The sequence below is a fragment of the Lampris incognitus genome, chromosome 2 (assembly GCF_029633865.1).
Source record: "Lampris incognitus isolate fLamInc1 chromosome 2, fLamInc1.hap2, whole genome shotgun sequence".
NCBI classification, from domain to species: domain Eukaryota; kingdom Metazoa; phylum Chordata; class Actinopteri; order Lampriformes; family Lampridae; genus Lampris; species Lampris incognitus.
This window is the reverse complement of record NC_079212.1, coordinates 80,050,557-80,070,376: the sequence shown is the minus strand read 5'-3', so window position 1 is coordinate 80,070,376 and position 19,820 is coordinate 80,050,557.

The window sequence follows — 19,820 nt, the reverse complement described above, 5'->3', positions numbered from 1 at the left end:
GTTAAGACTAAACACAGAAAGCCTGGTGTAAAGATTAAACACAATCCCTGGTGTAAAGCCTAAACACAGAAACCCTGGTGTAAAGACTGAACACAGAAACCATGGTGTAAAGCCTAAACACAGAAACCATGGTGTTAAAGACTAAACACAAACCCTGGTGTAAACACTAAACACAGAAACCTTTATGTTAAGACTAAACACCAAAACCCTGATGTAAAGACTAAACAAAGAGACCCTGATGTAAAGTCTAAACAAAGACACCCTGATTTAAAGACTAAACACGGAAAACCTGGTGTAAAGACTAAACAGAGAAACCATGGTGTAAAGACTAATCACAATCCCTGGTGTAAAGACTAAACAAAGAAACCCTGATGTAAAGACTAAACGAAGACACCCTGATTTAAAGACTAAACACGGAAAACCTGGTGTAAAGACTAAACACAGAAACCATGGAGTAAAGACTAATCACAATCCCTGGTGTAAAGACTAAACACAGAAACCCTGGTGTAAAGCCTAAACACAGAAACCCTGGTGTAAAGCCTAAACACAGAAGCCCTGGTGTAAAGACTGAACACATAAACCCTGGTGTAAAGCCTAAACACAGAAACACTGGTGTTAAGACTAAACACAGAAGGCCTGGTGTAAAGATTAAACACAATCCCTGGTGTAAAGCCTAAACACAGAGACCCTGGTGTAAAGACTGAACACAGCAACCATGGTGTAAAGCCTAAACACAGAAACCATGGTGTTAAAGACTAAACATAGAAACCCTGGTGTAAAGACTAAATACAGAAACCATGGTGTTAAAGACTAAACACAAATCCTGGTGTAAACACTAAACATAGTAACCCTGGTGTAAAGACTAAACACAGAAACCTATATGTTAAGACTAAACACCAAAACTAAGATGTAAAGACTAAACAAAGAACCCCTGACATAAAGACTAAACAAAGACACCCTGATTTAAAGACTAAACACGGAAAACCTGGTGTAAAGACTAAACACAGAAGCCCTGGTGTAAAGACTAAACACAGAAACCCTAGTGTACAAACTAAACACAGAAACCATGATATAAAGACTAAACACAGATACCCTAGTGAAAAGTCGAAACACAGAAACACTGTTGTAAAGACTAAACAAAAAACCTGGTGTAAAGCCTAAACACAGAAACACTGGTGTAAAGCGTAAACAAAGAAACCCTGGTGTAAAGACTAAAAACAGAAACCCTGGTGTAAAGAGTAAACACAGAAACCCTGGTGTAAAGACAAATCACAAACCCTGGTATAAAGACTAAACATAGAAACCCTGGTGTAAAGACTAAATACAGAAACCCTGGTGTAAAGACTAAAAACAGAAACCATGGTGTTAAAGACTAAACACAAACCCTGATGTAAACACTAAACATAGTAACCCTGGTGTAAAGACTAAACACAGAAACCCTGATGTAAAGACTAAACAAAGACACCCTTATTTAAAGACTGAACACGGAAAACCTGGTGTAAAGACTAAGCACAGAAACCATGGTGTAAAGACTAATCACAATCCCTGGTGTAAAGACTAAACACAGAAACCCTGGTGTAAAGCCTAAACACAGAACCCCTGGTGTAAAGACTGAACACATAAACCCTGGTGTAAAGCCTAAACACAGAAACACTGGTGTTAAGACTAAACACAGAAAGCCTGGTGTAAAGATTAAACACAATCCCTGGTGTAAAGCCTAAACACAGAAACCCTGGTGTAAAGACTGAACACAGAAACCATGGTGTAAAGCCTAAACACAGAAACCATGGTGTTAAAGACTAAACACAAACCCTGGTGTAAACACTAAACACAGAAACCTTTATGTTAAGACTAAACACCAAAACCCTGATGTAAAGACTAAACAAAGAGACCCTGGTGTAAAGCCTAAACACAGAAACCATGGTGTTAAAGACTAAACACAAACCCTGGTGTAAACACTAAACATAGAAACCCTGGTGTAAAGACTAAATACAGAAACCCTGGTGTAAAGACTAAAAACACAAACCCTGGTGTAAAGACTAAACATAGAAACCCTGGTGTAAAGACTAAATACAGAAACCCTGGTGTAAAGACTGAACACAGAAACCATGGTGTTAAAGACTAAACACAAATCCTGGTGTAAACACTAAACATAGTAACCCTGGTGTAAAGACTAAACACAGAAACCTATATGTTAAGACTAAACACCAAAACCCTGATGTAAAGACTAAACAAAGAACCCCTGATGTAAAGACTAAACAAAGACACCCTGATTTAAAGACTAAACACGGAAAACCTGGTGTAAAGACTAAGCACAGAAACCATGGTGTAAAGACTAATCACAATCCCTGGTGTAAAGACTAAACACAGAAACCCTGGTGTAAAGCCTAAACACAGAACCCCTGGTGTAAAGACTGAACACATAAACCCTGGTGTAAAGCCTAAACACAGAAACACTGGTGTTAAGACTAAACACAGAAGGCCTGGTGTAAAGATTAAACACAATCCCTGGTGTAAAGCCTAAACACAGAGACCCTGGTGTAAAGACTGAACACAGCAACCATGGTGTAAAGCCTAAACACAGAAACCATGGTGTTAAAGACTAAACATAGAAACCCTGGTGTAAAGACTAAATACAGAAACCATGGTGTTAAAGACTAAACACAAATCCTGGTGTAAACACTAAACATAGTAACCCTGGTGTAAAGACTAAACACAGAAACCTATATGTTAAGACTAAACACCAAAACTAAGATGTAAAGACTAAACAAAGAACCCCTGACATAAAGACTAAACAAAGACACCCTGATTTAAAGACTAAACACGGAAAACCTGGTGTAAAGACTAAACACAGAAGCCCTGGTGTAAAGACTAAACACAGAAACCCTAGTGTACAAACTAAACACAGAAACCATGATATAAAGACTAAACACAGATACCCTAGTGAAAAGTCGAAACACAGAAACACTGTTGTAAAGACTAAACAAAAAACCTGGTGTAAAGCCTAAACACAGAAACACTGGTGTAAAGCGTAAACAAAGAAACCCTGGTGTAAAGACTAAAAACAGAAACCCTGGTGTAAAGAGTAAACACAGAAACCCTGGTGTAAAGACAAATCACAAACCCTGGTATAAAGACTAAACATAGAAACCCTGGTGTAAAGACTAAATACAGAAACCCTGGTGTAAAGACTAAAAACAGAAACCATGGTGTTAAAGACTAAACACAAACCCTGATGTAAACACTAAACATAGTAACCCTGGTGTAAAGACTAAACACAGAAACCCTGATGTAAAGACTAAACAAAGACACCCTGATTTAAAGACTAAACACGGAAAACCTGGTGTAAAGACTAAGCACAGAAACCATGGTGTAAAGACTAATCACAATCCCTGGTGTAAAGACTAAACACAGAAACCCTGGTGTAAAGCCTAAACACAGAACCCCTGGTGTAAAGACTGAACACATAAACCCTGGTGTAAAGCCTAAACACAGAAACACTGGTGTTAAGACTAAACACAGAAAGCCTGGTGTAAAGATTAAACACAATCCCTGGTGTAAAGCCTAAACACAGAAACCCTGGTGTAAAGACTGAACACAGAAACCATGGTGTAAAGCCTAAACACAGAAACCATGGTGTTAAAGACTAAACACAAACCCTGGTGTAAACACTAAACACAGAAACCTTTATGTTAAGACTAAACACCAAAACCCTGATGTAAAGACTAAACAAAGAGACCCTGATGTAAAGTCTAAACAAAGACACCCTGATTTAAAGACTAAACACGGAAAACCTGGTGTAAAGACTAAACAGAGAAACCATGGTGTAAAGACTAATCACAATCCCTGGTGTAAAGACTAAACAAAGAAACCCTGATGTAAAGACTAAACGAAGACACCCTGATTTAAAGACTAAACACGGAAAACCTGGTGTAAAGACTAAACACAGAAACCATGGTGTAAAGACTAATCACAATCCCTGGTGTAAAGACTAAACACAGAAACCCTGGTGTAAAGCCTAAACACAGAACCCCTGGTGTAAAAACTGAACACAGAAACCCTGGTGTAAAGCCTAAACACAGAAACACTGGTGTTAAGACTAAACACATAAAGCCTGGCGTAAAGATTAAACACAATCCCTGGTGTAAAGCCTAAACACAGAAACCCTGGTGTAAAGACTGAACACAGAAACCATAGTGTAAAGCCTAAACACAGAAACCCTGGTGTAAAGACTAAATACAAACCCTGGTGTAAAGACTAAACACAGAAACCTATATGTTAAGACTAAACACCAAAACCCTGATGTAAAGACTAAACAAAGAACCCCTGACGTAAAGACTAAACAAAGACACACTGATTTAAAGACTAAACACGGAAAACCTGGTGTAAAGACTAAACACAGAAACCCCGGTGTAAAGACTTAACACAGAACCCATGGTGTAAAGACTAAACACAGAAGCCCTGGTGTAAAGACTAAACACAGAAACCCTAGTGTACAAACTAAACACAGAAACCCTGGTGTAAAGACTAAATACAAACCCTGGTGTAAAGACTAAACACAGAAACCATGGTGTAAAGACTAATCACAAACCCTGGTGTAAAGACTAAACACAGAAACCCTGGTGTAAAGACTAAACAAAGAAACCCTGATTTAAAGACTAAACAAAGAAACCCTGATTTAAAGACTACACTCAGAAACAGTGATGTAAAGACTAAACACAGAAACCCTGGTGTAAAGACTAAACACAGAACCCCTGGTGTAATGACTTAACACAGAAACCCTGGTATAAAGACTTAACACAGAAACCCTGGTGTAAAGACAAATCACGAACCCTGGTATAAAGACTAAATACAGAAACCCTGGTGTAAAGACAAATCACAAACCCTGGTATAAAGACTAAACATAGAAACCCTGGTGTAAAGACTAAATACAGAAACCCTGGTGTAAAGACTGAACACAGAAACCATGGTGTTAAAGACTAAACACAAATCCTGGTGTAAACACTAAACATAGTAACCCTGGTGTAAAGACTAAACACAGAAACCCTGATGTAAAGACTAAACAAAGACACCCTGGTATAAAGACTTAACACAGAAACCCTGGTGTAAAGACAAATCACGAACCCTGGTATAAAGACTAAACACAGAAACCCTGGTGTAAAGACAAATCACAAACCCTGGTATAAAGACTAAACATAGAAACCCTGGTGTAAAGACTAAATACAGAAACCCTGGTGTAAAGACTAAAAACAGAAACCATGGTGTTAAAGACTAAACACGGAAAACCTGGTGTAAAGACTAAACACAGAAACCATGGTGTAAAGACTAATCACAATCCCTGGTGTAAAGACTAAACACAGAAACCCTGGTGTAAAGCCTAAACACAGAACCCCTGGTGTAAAGACTGAACACATAAACCCTGGTGTAAAGCCTAAACACAGAAACACTGGTGTTAAGACTAAACACAGAAAGCCTGGTGTAAAGATTAAACACAATCCCTGGTGTAAAGCCTAAACACAGAAACCCTGGTGTAAAGACTGAACACAGAAACCATGGTGTAAAGCCTAAACACAGAAACCATGGTGTTAAAGACTAAACACAAACCCTGGTGTAAACACTAAACACAGAAACCTTTATGTTAAGACTAAACACCAAAACCCTGATGTAAAGACTAAACAAAGAGACCCTGATGTAAAGTCTAAACAAAGACACCCTGATTTAAAGACTAAACACGGAAAACCTGGTGTAAAGACTAAACAGAGAAACCATGGTGTAAAGACTAATCACAATCCCTGGTGTAAAGACTAAACAAAGAAACCCTGATGTAAAGACTAAACGAAGACACCCTGATTTAAAGACTAAACACGGAAAACCTGGTGTAAAGACTAAACACAGAAACCATGGAGTAAAGACTAATCACAATCCCTGGTGTAAAGACTAAACACAGAAACCCTGGTGTAAAGCCTAAACACAGAAACCCTGGTGTAAAGCCTAAACACAGAAGCCCTGGTGTAAAGACTGAACACATAAACCCTGGTGTAAAGCCTAAACACAGAAACACTGGTGTTAAGACTAAACACAGAAGGCCTGGTGTAAAGATTAAACACAATCCCTGGTGTAAAGCCTAAACACAGAGACCCTGGTGTAAAGACTGAACACAGCAACCATGGTGTAAAGCCTAAACACAGAAACCATGGTGTTAAAGACTAAACATAGAAACCCTGGTGTAAAGACTAAATACAGAAACCATGGTGTTAAAGACTAAACACAAATCCTGGTGTAAACACTAAACATAGTAACCCTGGTGTAAAGACTAAACACAGAAACCTATATGTTAAGACTAAACACCAAAACTAAGATGTAAAGACTAAACAAAGAACCCCTGACATAAAGACTAAACAAAGACACCCTGATTTAAAGACTAAACACGGAAAACCTGGTGTAAAGACTAAACACAGAAGCCCTGGTGTAAAGACTAAACACAGAAACCCTAGTGTACAAACTAAACACAGAAACCATGATATAAAGACTAAACACAGATACCCTAGTGAAAAGTCGAAACACAGAAACACTGTTGTAAAGACTAAACAAAAAACCTGGTGTAAAGCCTAAACACAGAAACACTGGTGTAAAGCGTAAACAAAGAAACCCTGGTGTAAAGACTAAAAACAGAAACCCTGGTGTAAAGAGTAAACACAGAAACCCTGGTGTAAAGACAAATCACAAACCCTGGTATAAAGACTAAACATAGAAACCCTGGTGTAAAGACTAAATACAGAAACCCTGGTGTAAAGACTAAAAACAGAAACCATGGTGTTAAAGACTAAACACAAACCCTGATGTAAACACTAAACATAGTAACCCTGGTGTAAAGACTAAACACAGAAACCCTGATGTAAAGACTAAACAAAGACACCCTTATTTAAAGACTGAACACGGAAAACCTGGTGTAAAGACTAAGCACAGAAACCATGGTGTAAAGACTAATCACAATCCCTGGTGTAAAGACTAAACACAGAAACCCTGGTGTAAAGCCTAAACACAGAACCCCTGGTGTAAAGACTGAACACATAAACCCTGGTGTAAAGCCTAAACACAGAAACACTGGTGTTAAGACTAAACACAGAAAGCCTGGTGTAAAGATTAAACACAATCCCTGGTGTAAAGCCTAAACACAGAAACCCTGGTGTAAAGACTGAACACAGAAACCATGGTGTAAAGCCTAAACACAGAAACCATGGTGTTAAAGACTAAACACAAACCCTGGTGTAAACACTAAACACAGAAACCTTTATGTTAAGACTAAACACCAAAACCCTGATGTAAAGACTAAACAAAGAGACCCTGGTGTAAAGCCTAAACACAGAAACCATGGTGTTAAAGACTAAACACAAACCCTGGTGTAAACACTAAACATAGAAACCCTGGTGTAAAGACTAAATACAGAAACCCTGGTGTAAAGACTAAAAACACAAACCCTGGTGTAAAGACTAAACATAGAAACCCTGGTGTAAAGACTAAATACAGAAACCCTGGTGTAAAGACTGAACACAGAAACCATGGTGTTAAAGACTAAACACAAATCCTGGTGTAAACACTAAACATAGTAACCCTGGTGTAAAGACTAAACACAGAAACCTATATGTTAAGACTAAACACCAAAACCCTGATGTAAAGACTAAACAAAGAACCCCTGATGTAAAGACTAAACAAAGACACCCTGATTTAAAGACTAAACACGGAAAACCTGGTGTAAAGACTAAGCACAGAAACCATGGTGTAAAGACTAATCACAATCCCTGGTGTAAAGACTAAACACAGAAACCCTGGTGTAAAGCCTAAACACAGAACCCCTGGTGTAAAGACTGAACACATAAACCCTGGTGTAAAGCCTAAACACAGAAACACTGGTGTTAAGACTAAACACAGAAGGCCTGGTGTAAAGATTAAACACAATCCCTGGTGTAAAGCCTAAACACAGAGACCCTGGTGTAAAGACTGAACACAGCAACCATGGTGTAAAGCCTAAACACAGAAACCATGGTGTTAAAGACTAAACATAGAAACCCTGGTGTAAAGACTAAATACAGAAACCATGGTGTTAAAGACTAAACACAAATCCTGGTGTAAACACTAAACATAGTAACCCTGGTGTAAAGACTAAACACAGAAACCTATATGTTAAGACTAAACACCAAAACTAAGATGTAAAGACTAAACAAAGAACCCCTGACATAAAGACTAAACAAAGACACCCTGATTTAAAGACTAAACACGGAAAACCTGGTGTAAAGACTAAACACAGAAGCCCTGGTGTAAAGACTAAACACAGAAACCCTAGTGTACAAACTAAACACAGAAACCATGATATAAAGACTAAACACAGATACCCTAGTGAAAAGTCGAAACACAGAAACACTGTTGTAAAGACTAAACAAAAAACCTGGTGTAAAGCCTAAACACAGAAACACTGGTGTAAAGCGTAAACAAAGAAACCCTGGTGTAAAGACTAAAAACAGAAACCCTGGTGTAAAGAGTAAACACAGAAACCCTGGTGTAAAGACAAATCACAAACCCTGGTATAAAGACTAAACATAGAAACCCTGGTGTAAAGACTAAATACAGAAACCCTGGTGTAAAGACTAAAAACAGAAACCATGGTGTTAAAGACTAAACACAAACCCTGATGTAAACACTAAACATAGTAACCCTGGTGTAAAGACTAAACACAGAAACCCTGATGTAAAGACTAAACAAAGACACCCTGATTTAAAGACTAAACACGGAAAACCTGGTGTAAAGACTAAGCACAGAAACCATGGTGTAAAGACTAATCACAATCCCTGGTGTAAAGACTAAACACAGAAACCCTGGTGTAAAGCCTAAACACAGAACCCCTGGTGTAAAGACTGAACACATAAACCCTGGTGTAAAGCCTAAACACAGAAACACTGGTGTTAAGACTAAACACAGAAAGCCTGGTGTAAAGATTAAACACAATCCCTGGTGTAAAGCCTAAACACAGAAACCCTGGTGTAAAGACTGAACACAGAAACCATGGTGTAAAGCCTAAACACAGAAACCATGGTGTTAAAGACTAAACACAAACCCTGGTGTAAACACTAAACACAGAAACCTTTATGTTAAGACTAAACACCAAAACCCTGATGTAAAGACTAAACAAAGAGACCCTGATGTAAAGTCTAAACAAAGACACCCTGATTTAAAGACTAAACACGGAAAACCTGGTGTAAAGACTAAACAGAGAAACCATGGTGTAAAGACTAATCACAATCCCTGGTGTAAAGACTAAACAAAGAAACCCTGATGTAAAGACTAAACGAAGACACCCTGATTTAAAGACTAAACACGGAAAACCTGGTGTAAAGACTAAACACAGAAACCATGGTGTGAAGACTAATCACAATCCCTGGTGTAAAGACTAAACACAGAAACCCTGGTGTAAAGCCTAAACACAGAACCCCTGGTGTAAAAACTGAACACAGAAACCCTGGTGTAAAGCCTAAACACAGAAACACTGGTGTTAAGACTAAACACATAAAGCCTGGCGTAAAGATTAAACACAATCCCTGGTGTAAAGCCTAAACACAGAAACCCTGGTGTAAAGACTGAACACAGAAACCATAGTGTAAAGCCTAAACACAGAAACCCTGGTGTAAAGACTAAATACAAACCCTGGTGTAAAGACTAAACACAGAAACCTATATGTTAAGACTAAACACCAAAACCCTGATGTAAAGACTAAACAAAGAACCCCTGACGTAAAGACTAAACAAAGACACACTGATTTAAAGACTAAACACGGAAAACCTGGTGTAAAGACTAAACACAGAAACCCCGGTGTAAAGACTTAACACAGAACCCATGGTGTAAAGACTAAACACAGAAGCCCTGGTGTAAAGACTAAACACAGAAACCCTAGTGTACAAACTAAACACAGAAACCCTGGTGTAAAGACTAAATACAAACCCTGGTGTAAAGACTAAACACAGAAACCATGGTGTAAAGACTAATCACAAACCCTGGTGTAAAGACTAAACACAGAAACCCTGGTGTAAAGACTAAACAAAGAAACCCTGATTTAAAGACTAAACAAAGAAACCCTGATTTAAAGACTACACTCAGAAACAGTGATGTAAAGACTAAACACAGAAACCCTGGTGTAAAGACTAAACACAGAACCCCTGGTGTAATGACTTAACACAGAAACCCTGGTATAAAGACTTAACACAGAAACCCTGGTGTAAAGACAAATCACGAACCCTGGTATAAAGACTAAATACAGAAACCCTGGTGTAAAGACAAATCACAAACCCTGGTATAAAGACTAAACATAGAAACCCTGGTGTAAAGACTAAATACAGAAACCCTGGTGTAAAGACTGAACACAGAAACCATGGTGTTAAAGACTAAACACAAATCCTGGTGTAAACACTAAACATAGTAACCCTGGTGTAAAGACTAAACACAGAAACCTATATGTTAAGACTTAACACCAAAACCCTGATGTAAAGACTAAACAAAGAACCCCTGACGTAAAGACTAAACAAAGACACCCTGATTTAAAGACTAAACACGGAAAACCTGGTGTAAAGACTAAACACAGAAACCCCGGTGTAAAGACTTAACACAGAACCCATGGTGTAAAGACTAAACACAGAAGCCCTGGTGTAAAGACTAAACACAGAAACCCTAGTGTACAAACTAAACACAGAAACCCTGGTGTAAAGACTAAATACAAACCCTGGTGTAAAGACTAAACACAGAAACCATGGCGTAAAGACTAATCACAAACCCTGGTGTAAAGACTAAACACAGAAACCCTGGTGTAAAGACTAAACAAAGAAACCCTGATTTAAAGACTAAACAAAGAAACCCTGATTTAAAGACTACACTCAGAAACAGTGATGTAAAGACTAAACACAGAAACCCTGGTGTAAAGACTAAACACAGAACCCCTGGTGTAAAGACTTAACACAGAAACCCTGGTATAAAGACTTAACACAGAAACCCTGGTGTAAAGACAAATCACGAACCCTGGTATAAAGACTAAACACAGAAACCCTGGTGTAAAGACAAATCACAAACCCTGGTATAAAGACTAAACATAGAAACCCTGGTGTAAAGACTAAATACAGAAACCCTGGTGTAAAGACTAAAAACAGAAACCATGGTGTTAAAGACTAAACACAAACCCTGGTGTAAACACTAAACATAGTAACCCTGGTGTAAAGACTAAACACAGAAACCCTGATGTAAAGACTAAACAAAGACACCCTGATTTAAAGACTAAACACGGAAAACCTGGTGTAAAGACTAAGCACATAAACCAAGGTGTAAAGACTAATCACAATCCCTGGTGTAAAGCCTAAACACAGAAACCCTGGTGTAAAGACTGAACACAGAAACCATGGTGTAAAGCCTAAACACAGAAACCATGGTGTTAAAGACTAAACACCAAAACCCTGATGTAAAGACTAAACAAAGAGACCCTGATGTAAAGTCTAAACAAAGACACCCTGATTTAAAGACTAAACACGGAAAACCTGGTGTAAAGACTAAACAGAGAAACCGTGGTGTAAAGACTAATCACAATCCCTGGTGTAAAGACTAAACGAAGAAACCCTGATGTAAAGACTAAACGAAGACACCCTGATTTAAAGACTAAACACGGAAAACCTGGTGTAAAGACTAAACACAGAAACCATGGTGTAAAGACTAATCACAATCCCTGGTGTAAAGACTAAACACAGAAACCCTGGTGTAAAGCCTAAACACAGAACCCCTGGTGTAAAAACTGAACACAGAAACCCTGGTGTAAAGCCTAAACACAGAAACACTGGTGTTAAGACTAAACACAGGAAGCCTGGCGTAAAGATTAAACACAATCCCTGGTGTAAAGCCTAAACACAGAAACCCTGGTGTAAAGACTGAACACAGAAACCATAGTGTAAAGCCTAAACACAGAAACCCTGGTGTAAAGACTAAATACAAACCCTGGTGTAAAGACTAAACACAGAAACCATGGTGTAAAGACTAATCACAAACCCTGGTGTAAAGACTAAACACAGAAACCCTGGTGTAAAGACTAAACAAAGAAACCCTGATTTAAAGACTAAACAAAGAAACCCTGATTTAAAGACTACACTCAGAAACACTGATGTAAAGACTAAACACAGAAACCCTGGTGTAAAGGCTAAACACAGAACCCCTGGTGTAAAGACTTAACACAGAAACCCTGGTGTAAAGACTTAACACAGAAACCCTGGTGTAAATACAAATCACAAACCCTGGTGTAAAGACTAAACATAGAAACCCTGGTGTAAAGACTAAATACATAAACCATGGTGTAAAGACTAATCACAATCCCTGGTGTAAAGCCTAAACACAGAAACCCTGGTGTAAAGACTGAACACAGAAACCATGGTGTAAAGCCTAAACACAGAAACCATGGTGTTAAAGACTAAACACCAAAACCCTGATGTAAAGACTAAACAAAGAGACCCTGATGTAAAGTCTAAACAAAGACACCCTGATTTAAAGACTAAACACGGAAAACCTGGTGTAAAGACTAAACACAGAAACCATGGTGTAAAGACTAATCACAATCCCTGGTGTAAAGACTAAACACAGAAACCCTGGTGTAAAGCCTAAACACAGAACCCCTGGTGTAAAAACTGAACACAGAAACCCTGGTGTAAAGCCTAAACACAGAAACACTGGTGTTAAGACTAAACACAGGAAGCCTGGCGTAAAGATTAAACACAATCCCTGGTGTAAAGCCTAAACACAGAAACCCTGGTGTAAAGACTGAACACAGAAACCATAGTGTAAAGCCTAAACACAGAAACCCTGGTGTAAAGACTAAATACAAACCCTGGTGTAAAGACTAAACACAGAAACCATGGTGTAAAGACTAATCACAAACCCTGGTGTAAAGACTAAACACAGAAACCCTGGTGTAAAGACTAAACAAAGAAACCCTGATTTAAAGACTAAACAAAGAAACCCTGATTTAAAGACTACACTCAGAAACACTGATGTAAAGACTAAACACAGAAACCCTGGTGTAAAGACTAAACACAGAACCCCTGGTGTAAAGACTTAACACAGAAACCCTGGTGTAAAGACTTAACACAGAAACCCTGGTGTAAATACAAATCACAAACCCTGGTGTAAAGACTAAACATAGAAACCCTGGTGTAAAGACTAAATACAGAAACCCTGGTGTAAAGACTGAACACAGAAACCATGGTGTTAAAGACTAAACACAAATCCTGGTGTAAACACTAAACATAGTAACCCTGGTGTAAAGACTAAACACAGAAACCTATATGTTAAGACTAAACACCAAAACCCTGATGTAAAGACTAAACAAAGAACCCCTGACGTAAAGACTAAACAAAGACACCCTGATTTAAAGACTAAACACGGAAAACCTGGTGTAAAGACTAAACACAGAAACCCCGGTGTAAAGACTTAACACAGAACCCATGGTGTAAAGACTAAACACAGAAGCCCTGGTGTAAAGACTAAACACAGAAACCCTAGTGTACAAACTAAACACAGAAACCATGATATAAAGACTAAACACAGATACCCTAGTGAAAAGTCGAAACACAGAAACACTGTTGTAAAGACTAAACACAAAACCTGAGGTAAAGACTAAACACAGAAACACTAGTGTAAAGCATAAACAAAGAAACCCTGATGTAAAGACTAAACGAAGACACCCTGGTGTAAAGACTAAACAGAGAAACCATGGTGTAAAGACTAATCACAATCCCTGGTGTAAAGACTAAACAAAGAAACCCTGATGTAAAGACTAAACGAAGACACCCTGATTTAAAGACTAAACACGGAAAACCTGGTGTAAAGACTAAACACAAAAACCATGGTGTAAAGACTAATCACAATCCCTGGTGTAAAGACTAAACACAGAAACCCTGGTGTAAAGCCTAAACACAGAACCCCTGGTGTAAAAACTGAACACAGAAACCCTGGTGTAAAGCCTAAACACAGAAACACTGGTGTTAAGAATAAACACATAAAGCCTGGCGTAAAGATTAAACACAATCCCTGGTGTAAAGCCTAAACACAGGAACCCTGGTGTAAAGACTGAACACAGAAACCATAGTGTAAAGCCTAAACATAGAAACCCTGGTGTAAAGACTAAATACAAACCCTGGTGTAAAGACTAAACACAGAAACCATGGTGTAAAGACTAATCACAAACCCTGGTGTAAAGACTAAACACAGAAACCCTGGTGTAAAGACTAAACAAAGAAACCCTGATTTAAAGACTACACTCAGAAACACTGATGTAAAGACTAAACACAGAAACCCTGGTGTAAAGACTAAACACAGAACCCCTGGTGTAAAGACTTAACACAGAAACCCTGGTGTAAAGACTTAACACAGAAACCCTGGTGTAAAGACTTAACACAGAAACCCTGGTGTAAAGACAAATCACAAACCCTGGTGTAAAGACTAAACATAGAAACCCTGGTGTAAAGACTAAATACAGAAACCCTGGTGTAAAGACTGAACACAGAAACCATGGTGTTAAAGACTAAACACAAATCATGGTGTAAACACTAAACATAGTAACCCTGGTGTAAAGACTAAACACAGAAACCTATATGTTAAGACTAAACACCAAAACCCTGATGTAAAGACTAAACAAAGAACCCCTGATGTAAAGACTAAACAAAGACACCCTGATTTAAAGACTAAACACGGAAAACCTGGTGTAAAGACTAAACACAGAAACCCCGGTGTAAAGACTTAACACAGAACCAATGGTGTAAAGACTAAACACAGAAGCCCTGGTGTAAAGACTAAACACAGAAACCCTAGTGTACAAACTAAACACAGAAACCCTGGTGTAAAGACTAAATACAAACCCTGGTGTAAAGACTAAACACAAAAACCATGGTGTAAAGACTAATCACAAACCCTGGTGTAAAGACTAAACACAGAAACCCTGGTGTAAAGACTAAACAAAGAAACCCTGATTTAAAGACTAAACAAAGAAACCCTGATTTAAAGACTACACTCAGAAACACTGATGTAAAGACTAAACACAGAAACCCTGGTGTAAAGACTAAACACAGAACCCCTGGTGTAAAGACTTAACACAGAAACCCTGGTATAAAGACTTAACACAGAAACCCTGGTGTAAAGACAAATCACGAACCCTGGTATAAAGACTAAACACAGAAACCCTGGTGTAAAGACAAATCACAAACCCTGGTATAAAGACTAAACATAGAAACCCTGGTGTAAAGACTAAATACAGAAACCCTGGTGTAAAGACTAAAAACAGAAACCATGGTGTTAAAGACTAAACACGGAAAACCTGGTGTAAAGACTAAACACAGAAACCATGGTGTAAAGACTAATCACAATCCCTGGTGTAAAGACTAAACACAGAAACCCTGGTGTAAAGCCTAAACACAGAACCCCTGGTGTAAAGACTGAACACATAAACCCTGGTGTAAAGCCTAAACACAGAAACACTGGTGTTAAGACTAAACACAGAAAGCCTGGTGTAAAGATTAAACACAATCCCTGGTGTAAAGCCTAAACACAGAAACCCTGGTGTAAAGACTGAACACAGAAACCATGGTGTAAAGCCTAAACACAGAAACCATGGTGTTAAAGACTAAACACAAACCCTGGTGTAAACACTAAACACAGAAACCTTTATGTTAAGACTAAACACCAAAACCCTGATGTAAAGACTAAACAAAGAGACCCTGATGTAAAGTCTAAACAAAGACACCCTGATTTAAAGACTAAACACGGAAAACCTGGTGTAAAGACTAAACAGAGAAACCATGGTGTAAAGACTAATCACAATCCCTGGTGTAAAGACTAAACAAAGAAACCCTGATGTAAAGACTAAACGAAGACACCCTGATTTAAAGACTAAACACGGAAAACCTGGTGTAAAGACTAAACACAGAAACCATGGAGTAAAGACTAATCACAATCCCTGGTGTAAAGACTAAACACAGAAACCCTGGTGTAAAGCCTAAACACAGAACCCCTGGTGTAAAAACTGAACACAGAAACCCTGGTGTAAAGCCTAAACACAGAAACACTGGTGTTAAGACTAAACACAGGAAGCCTGGCGTACAGATTAAACACAATCCCTGGTGTAAAGCCTAAACACAGAAACCCTGGTGTATAGACTGAACACAGAAACCATAGTGTAAAGCCTAAACACAGAAACCCTGGTGTAAAGACTAAATACAAACCCTGGTGTAAAGACTAAACACAGAAACCATGTTGTAAAGACTAATCACAAACCCTGGTGTAAAGACTAAACACAGAAACCCTGGTGTAAAGACTAAACAAAGAAACCCTGATTTAAAGACTAAACAAAGAAACCCTGATTTAAAGACTAAACTCAGAAACACTGATGTAAAGACTAAACACAGAAACCCTGGTGTAAAGACTAAACACAGAACCCCTGGTGTAAAGACTTAACACAGAAACCCTGGTGTAAAGACTTAACACAGAAACCCTGGTGTAAAGACAAATCACAAACCCTGGTGTAAAGACTAAACATAGAAACCCTGGTGTAAAGACTAAATACAGAAACCCTGGTGTAAAGATTGAACACAGAAACCATGGTGTTAAAGACTAAACACAAATCCTGGTGTAAACACTAAACATAGTAACCCTGGTGTAAAGACTAAACACAGAAACCTATATGTTAAGACTAAACACCAAAACCCTGATGTAAAGACTAAACAAAGAACCCCTGACGTAAAGACTAAACAAAGACACCCTGATTTAAAGACTAAACACGGAAACCCTGGTGTAAAGACAAATCACGAACCCTGGTATAAAGACTAAACACAGAAACCCTGGTGTAAAGACAAATCACAAACCCTGGTATAAAGACTAAACATAGAAACCCTGGTGTAAAGACTAAATACAGAAACCCTGGTGTAAAGACTAAAAACAGAAACCATGGTGTTAAAGACTAAACACGGAAAACCTGGTGTAAAGACTAAACACAGAAACCATGGTGTAAAGACTAATCACAATCCCTGGTGTAAAGACTAAACACAGAAACCCTGGTGTAAAGCCTAAACACAGAACCCCTGGTGTAAAGACTGAACACATAAACCCTGGTGTAAAGCCTAAACACAGAAACACTGGTGTTAAGACTAAACACAGAAAGCCTGGTGTAAAGATTAAACACAATCCCTGGTGTAAAGCCTAAACACAGAAACCCTGGTGTAAAGACTGAACACAGAAACCATGGTGTAAAGCCTAAACACAGAAACCATGGTGTTAAAGACTAAACACAAACCCTGGTGTAAACACTAAACACAGAAACCTTTATGTTAAGACTAAACACCAAAACCCTGATGTAAAGACTAAACAAAGAGACCCTGATGTAAAGTCTAAACAAAGACACCCTGATTTAAAGACTAAACACGGAAAACCTGGTGTAAAGACTAAACAGAGAAACCATGGTGTAAAGACTAATCACAATCCCTGGTGTAAAGACTAAACAAAGAAACCCTGATGTAAAGACTAAACGAAGACACCCTGATTTAAAGACTAAACACGGAAAACCTGGTGTAAAGACTAAACACAGAAACCATGGAGTAAAGACTAATCACAATCCCTGGTGTAAAGACTAAACACAGAAACCCTGGTGTAAAGCCTAAACACAGAACCCCTGGTGTAAAAACTGAACACAGAAACCCTGGTGTAAAGCCTAAACACAGAAACACTGGTGTTAAGACTAAACACAGGAAGCCTGGCGTACAGATTAAACACAATCCCTGGTGTAAAGCCTAAACACAGAAACCCTGGTGTATAGACTGAACACAGAAACCATAGTGTAAAGCCTAAACACAGAAACCCTGGTGTAAAGACTAAATACAAACCCTGGTGTAAAGACTAAACACAGAAACCATGGTGTAAAGACTAATCACAAACCCTGGTGTAAAGACTAAACACAGAAACCCTGGTGTAAAGACTAAACAAAGAAACCCTGATTTAAAGACTAAACAAAGAAACCCTGATTTAAAGACTAAACTCAGAAACACTGATGTAAAGACTAAACACAGAAACCCTGGTGTAAAGACTAAACACAGAACCCCTGGTGTAAAGACTTAACACAGAAACCCTGGTGTAAAGACTTAACACAGAAACCCTGGTGTAAAGACAAATCACAAACCCTGGTGTAAAGACTAAACATAGAAACCCTGGTGTAAAGACTAAATACAGAAACCCTGGTGTAAAGATTGAACACAGAAACCATGGTGTTAAAGACTAAACACAAATCCTGGTGTAAACACTAAACATAGTAACCCTGGTGTAAAGACTAAACACAGAAACCTATATGTTAAGACTAAACACCAAAACCCTGATGTAAAGACTAAACAAAGAACACCTGACGTAAAGACTAAACAAAGACACCCTGATTTAAAGACTAAACACGGAAAACCTGGTGTAAAGACTAAACACAGAAACCCCGGTGTAAAGACTTAACACAGAACCCATGGTGTAAAGACTAAACACAGAAGCCCTGGTGTAAAGACTAAACACAGAAACCCTAGTGTACAAACTAAACACAGAAACCATGATATAAAGACTAAACACAGATACCCTAGTGAAAAGTCGAAACACAGAAACACTGTTGTAAAGACTAAACACAAAACCTGGTGTAAAGACTAAACACAGAAACACTGGTGTAAAGCGTAAACAAAGAAACCCTGGTGTAAAGACTAAAAACAGAAACCCTGGTGTAAAGACTAAACACAGAAACCCTGGTGTAAAGACAAATCACAAACCCTGGTATAAAGACTAAACATAGAAACCCTGGTGTAAAGACTAAATACAGAAACCCTGGTGTAAAGACTAAAAACAGAAACCATGGTGTTAAAGACTAAACACAAACCCTGGTGTAAACACTAAACATAGTAACCCTGGTGTAAAGACTAAACACAGAAACCCTGATGTAAAGACTAAACAAAGAAACCCTGATTTAAAGACTAAACACGGAAAACCTGGTGTAAAGACTAAGCACAGAAACCATGGTGTAAAGACTAATCACAATCCCTGGTGTAAAGACTAAACACAGAAACCCTGGTGTAAAGACTAAACAAAGAAACCATGATCTAAAGACTAAACAAAGAAACCCTGATTTAAAGACTAAACACGGAAAACCTGGTGTAAAGACTAAGCACAGAAACCATGGTGTAAAGACTAATCACAATCCCTGGTGTAAAGACTAAACACAGAAACCCTGGTGTAAAGACTAAACAAAGAAACCCTGATCTAAAGACTAAACAAAGAAACCCTGATTTAAAGACTACACTCAGAAACACTGATGTAAAGACTAAACACAGAAACCCTGGTGTAAAGACTAAACACAGAACCCCTGGTGTAAAGACTTAACACAGAAACCCTGGTGTAAAGACTTAACACAGAAACCCTGGTGTAAAGACAAATCACAAACCCTGGTGTAAAGACTAAACATAGAAACCCTGGTGTAAAGACTAAATACAGAAACCCTGGTGTAAAGACTGAACACAGAAACCATGGTGTTAAAGACTAAACACAAATCCTGGTGTAAACAATAAACATAGTAACCCTGGTGTAAAGACTAAACACAGAAACCTATATGTTAAGACTAAACACCAAAACCCTGATGTAAAGACTAAACAAAGAACCCCTGACGTAAAGACTAAACAAAGACACCCTGATTTAAAGACTAAACACGGAAAACCTGGTGTAAAGACTAAACACAGAAACCCCGGTGT